We start from the raw sequence: 5,927 nt of genomic DNA on the forward strand, positions 1-5,927 counted from the left end.
ACTTATAACAAAATAACCAAAACGTATGAACAGAAAACAGAGCAACTCAGAAGCAGAGGTGGCTCCAATGTAGAAGAAGATGAAGCCTCCGACCACATGGGCAGCTTGGAATTGTCTGGCTTTTCAGATTATAAAGAACATAATACAGGCTGTTATATACTACTGTTGAAGATTTGACTGTATTTCTTTTTACTCTCTTTTCCTCTTTAAGCTCTTCCTTCAGTTCCATTTTTCGTAGATGGGAATTTTAGTTTTTGGGCTAGTTTTCGAAGCTATTATCTATATATAGACTGTTATTAATGTTGGGAGAAGTAACAAAGATGACATGTTCTGTGTAGAGATCACATGAATGGCAGACAAAAGAAACCCCAGAATCAGAAGAGGCACAAATGTTTCATGTGTCAAACCCTAGAATTGGTTTTAGAGGATGAATGGTTCAAACCCGAATAATATTTTGATATAAGAGAAATTCAAAAAAAGAAAGTTGAAACAGAGGGAGAAAGATACCTGTGTGATGAAAAAATCAGAGAAATCTGTCGCCTTGGTGGAGAGGGATTTCGAAGGGAGAGGGAAATGGGTTTGGGGAAATAATAGATAGGGTTGTAGAGAGAGAGAGAGAGAGAGAGAGAGAGAGAGAGAGGTGTACAGCCCGATCAAGGCCTGGAGCCATAGAAAGAAAGCTCAAACTTCATATAATAGGAGTGCGATTATCAAGATAAAGGGCTAGGATTAAATGATGGCCGAGATTTTGTTTACATAAATCTATTAGAAGTAAATAAAGACTAGTTTCTTACCCAATGTTAATGAGATGGACCATTGGCATAAGGATTTCATGAAAAAAAAAAATGGAGCATCAAACGTACAAAAAGACAGTTGAGATGCCAATAGGCCTTGGTTGGCAACTGAATGTCATGCAATCAAATCTCACAGGAAAGACAGTAGATAAAGATGTTGACCAACACAAAGCCATTGTTATCAATGTCGGCTGCAAGCAACTCTGAAACCACCATATCTCTATGGAGGACCCACTTCACAATCATCTGATGTAGCTTATCAACCCTGGCCTCAAACTATTAAAGTAACTTCTCCAAACAACTGTTGGAGAAAATAACTCCAAACACCAGACCAAAAATAACTCCTGGGATCAGCGATAAGAGAAAACTGACCAAGCACCTTCTCCAAACATCCATTAAAAGTGCTACAATTATAGAATTCCATGTAACAATATCTCCTTTGCTTTTCTACATGAAACTTGCTTTCAAAAAGTGTTTCAATGACTTAGAGAGAGAGAGAGAGAGAGAGAGAGAGAGAGGAATTAGAAAGGAAAAGGAAAGCAATGCCAAACCTTCGTTTAGCGATTCAATGAGGTTTCTTTTCTTTTACTATTTAGGAGTCTCTTGATGCTATTTTTTTGGCAAGGAATTTGCCGAAAATTTTGCTTTCCGATGCGTTTGGGAGGAGTTTACATAAACGAAAAAAGATTGATGTCGTGTGAATCCTGTGAGGAAAGGAAACTGGGTATAGAAGGGGTGCCAAATGGCGCACCCACATCGTCCCATTAAACAAAGTTAAAAGGATGAAGGCAATAAGAACCATAGGTCCAAAGATCACTACATAAGATAGTGCAATACAATAGGATCAATTTAATTCATTCAAACTTATCATACAGAGAAGAAGATAGTGATAGAACTACTTTTCCCCCTTAGAGCTGTATAATTACAGTTATTTAATAGAAAAGGGAAAGAACATATAGCTAACAAATGAATATATTTATGACTTAAATCAAATAACTTACTTTATAAAATCAATAATTTTTTTGCATAAGTAAATACATATTGCTTGCCGTCTAAATTATGAAATGAATTATCAGATGTGATTTTTTTTTTGAATGGAAAAAATTAGGCAGCACCCCCCGAAAGAATTGCATAGACAAGTAGGAAATCGTTGATTTCAATCACAGATAGGTCAAAAGAAATTTTCAATCCATTGGGAAAAAAGTGGGCAAGACACACCATCATGCGTGAACAAATCATGTAAACATATAATAGGAAGATGCCGAAAGATGGAAGGAAACAATGAAAACTCCTTTCACTATCACACAGTACAAAATCAATAATTGAATTTCTAATGCTCAACCAAAGATTCAAGAACTAAAGAAAAAAAATTACTATATAATCCATTCCGCTCAGAAGCACCTAACTAATCTTTTATATATATATATATATATATATATATATAAAGCGGAATCCTCTAAGCCGTGGTGTTGCCACGTGTCAGCCCCTCTTCATCCCGTTTATTACAAAGGTTTCTAAAATTGCAATTAACGTGTAATTAGGGGCAATAATGCCTTTCAAATAAAAGGCAATAATGGCTTTAAATAGTCATTTTCTCTAAAATGAATTCTGTTTTTTATGTATTCCGTTTTCTCTAAAATGAGTTTCATAATTTTTTTCATTTCCGTTTTTTATGTATTCCGTTTCTATGTATTCCCTAATTAATAGCGCAAAATCGTTTCCAAATCTTCTAGCTTTATTCCCTGATTAATAGCGCAAATTGTTTCCCTAATTAATAGCGCAAAATCGTTTCCAAATCTTCCAGATTTATTCCCTAATTAATAGCGCAAAAATCATTTCCAAATCTTTCTGATTTTGTCCATTATAAATTATAACGTCTCAATAAAAAGGCCTAAATTCACGCATCTATGTACTAGGAAAAATATTTTGCCGATTTTACCTGGTTTTTCACTACCTAAAAAAGTAAACAAGATGTTTCATATTCCATGATTTCAGACGTTCCCACGTCCCCAAATTTGTTTGTATTCCTATATATTCTCGCCCAATCCTTATCAGAAAAGAAGCCTTTTGCGAAGGGTAATATCTATGCAACATAGCCAAAAACCTGTACTGGTGTTTACCATAGAAATGGAGTCATATATTAGCAATGGTGTTAATCACTATTCTGTTCGAATTTTTGTCATTTTCTCTTTCTTGCAGACAAAGATCCAGAATTGAGAGAAGCGTCTGGTGGAAATTAAGCTCTCTATTTTTTATCTTTTCCTTTCAATTTTTGCTCCTTTTTCTTTGTGACTAATGGGTCTTCTTATATTGTTTCTTTGTCCAGGCACTATGCCGTCGAATTCTACAAATGACCCTTGCATAAGCAAGTGCACCATATCCGCAATCGGGGCTTTTCTTTGGCTGATGTCCGCAAACGCCAACAGCCGTGTCCACCACTAGCCTTCTCCAACAAGGCGTAAAGGAAGATTGAAGGCTGGGAAAAGGAACTCCCTATTCATATACTTAGGGCCTCACCTGTGAACCAAAATCCCCTTCCGAAGATCCCTCTAATTTATTATCATATTTTCTTCTTCTCAATAGTTGTAAGTCTCTCTCTCTCTCTCTCTCTCTCTCTCTCTCTCTTGATGGAGGTATCTACATATTATATATGGCGTAGCTCTTTTGTAAATTGCTATTTTTATTTGATTTTTTTTCTTTATGTAATTTTTTTTCCCTTCACAGTTGGATCAAGAAAATGTGCCATGACACCTACTTCCCGCATTTTGCAGCCTTCACGAATTGCTTAAAATTGTTCTTAAAGTCGATCCAGAAGATGAAAGAAAGGATGTTTTCCTCTTGAAGATCGAGTGTTTTAGATGGAGGCCAGCCATGGCTTCTCTTCTCCAATTTTTCGTCTCTGTTTAAGCGATATTTTGGTTGGGGGTAGGATTTAAGTGTAGGTTTCTAGAAAACCACTCTTGTGTTTATCATTGCTGAAGCTCTCTGATCAAGATCAGTACAGTTTAATTGGACTCTTGTTATCATAGCTCATTTAATCTAATTTTTTAATTCAAATCATCACATAGAGGAAAACCGAATTGGATAAGGATCCATGCAATATGTGGGACATGTAAGTGGGTCCTAATTACAGTTGACGTTCAAAAAAAGCTTCATTTTTTTTAAAAAAATTGATAGCCAAGACTTGAAAAAGCTTCTTCCTTGTGCTTAAAAGCGACTGTAAAGATCCAAAGAGATTAAATGGGGTGAACTGATCTAATTTCAAAGATATGGTAGGTTGTATTTTATAGGCCGAGATATTACAAAAAAAGAAAAATATTACAAAGCCTTTTATGAGATTAGTTTAGCTATCAATTTCACACATTAGTTTAGCTAAAAACCAAATGCAATCTTTCTTTAAGATTAACTCACAGTGAAGATCCTCATAATGTCTACTGCTCTTAGAGCTTTAGATGTAATTTTTAGTTCTCTATATCCACCTTATAAGTGACGTGGACAAAAATCGCACCAGTTGGGGTTAATCAATGGATACCTGATCAGTAATGTGAATTTTTTGCCATTTTGTTTTCAACTGGCCAATTCAATGGCAATTTAATATCAAATGAAGGAACGGCAAAAGAGTGCTAATATTAAACGAATGGAGTTCCGACACAGAACCCAATTTACAAAGGCCACCTACCCAATTGTATTTTTCATGTCTTTTTTCCTTTAAATTGCAAGCTAATTTGTAAAATTTCACATACAATTTTTGCAGCTAAGTTATTTTTAATGCCCCTTTTACGTAGGTTTTTAAGTATTTTTTCCCTTCACCCTTTACAGTGATTTTTATGAAGTTTCAGATATTTTATTTTACTTTTTATATTTGTTGCCTCAAGGTGCTTGTTTTTTTCTCTGAGTCTTCCTGGCTAATGTTTCTTCTTTCTTTTCCGTTTTTTTTTAAAAAGAAAGGTTATGAAGCTTTATTTTTTGGGCCGCCCCGTGCATCGCACGGGTCTGCAACTAGTGTAACATAAAAACAAAGCAAACTTTTCGAGTAAAAAGAATATTAGATTAAAAATACCCATCCAATCAATCCCAAGAACCATAACTTATGAAAATCAAATTAGATCATCACCACCAAACTGTTTACCTAATATTTGTTGTGGTCAATTGCCCATTGGTGTCATTTGTCTTTTCTAATCTGGTTTTTATTTATCTGTTCCTTGGATTGCAGGTGATCTCTTCGTCACTGTTGGCATTAGCCACACTTAATGATATTTTGTTGGGGATACAATTACAAAAGCAAGACTCAGAAAATGTAATAACCGAACAAAAAAATGCTTCCAAGGCTAGGGAAACTGCCATTTCTTCTGCTGAAATGACGTTCTCTACTTACAAATATTTTCTAGAATTTCTCAAGTCCCAAAACCCTAGAGTTCGGTCAGCTGCATATTCAGTCCTAATATTTGGACTGAATAATCCCAAGAACCATAACTCATGAAAATCAATTAGATCATCACCACCAAACTGTTTACCTAATATTTGGGGGTTATACTTGCAGGAACCACTTTCCCCTCACTTTTCCGCCATTATTGAGACCGACTGCTGCAATCCTAAGACATAATAGACAATGTCCTTGGGGGATCCGGCGAACGATAAAATACCACATGACAGTGACATTACTGTACAGAAATCAGAAGAATAAGGAAAAACAGTCATGGTGCTTTCGAGTAGAATTAGGGGATAAAATGAAACTAAAACTAAATGGAAACTCTATTGACAAAAATCACAAAATCAATGAGAAAGACAAACCCACGATGCAATCACATCAGAAAGAAGGCTTGAGAAGTAGTACCCCTACAAACAACCATACCAAATAAATCCAAACAAATCAACTCAAAATGTTAGGAAACTTTTGAAAACAAAATGGCAGCAATGAAAGAAACATTAGAAACAAAACAACATCCAATAAATAAACCAAAGAAATCCACATTGCAATTAGAGTGCAAATTACCAAGTGATTCTTTTATTATAATGATGTGTTTTTTTATTATAGTGATGGTTAGCTTAAAGAATTTCTTCAATGTACCTAAATTAGTAATGGTTTTTTGTGTGACCTTACGTAAGAAACTAAAAGAAATTAAATTAGGAAAA

The 5,927-nt window shown here is 35.0% G+C and overlaps 1 long non-coding RNA gene across 1 annotated transcript; it reads left to right on the forward strand.

Moving 5' to 3' along the window:
- The first annotated feature begins 2,877 nt into the window (after positions 1 to 2,877).
- On the forward strand, positions 2,878 to 3,820 carry LOC143855682 (uncharacterized). The gene is made up of 3 exons (XR_013238056.1): positions 2,878 to 3,023; positions 3,121 to 3,379; positions 3,519 to 3,820. It is a non-coding gene; the product is annotated as an uncharacterized LOC143855682 (long non-coding RNA).
- Positions 3,821 to 5,927: the final 2,107 nt, after the last annotated feature.

Source organism: Tasmannia lanceolata, unplaced genomic scaffold (genome assembly GCF_043159265.1).
Source record: "Tasmannia lanceolata isolate RefF3 unplaced genomic scaffold, GAP_Taslan_0.1 ptg000023l, whole genome shotgun sequence".
NCBI lineage: Eukaryota > Viridiplantae > Streptophyta > Magnoliopsida > Canellales > Winteraceae > Tasmannia > Tasmannia lanceolata.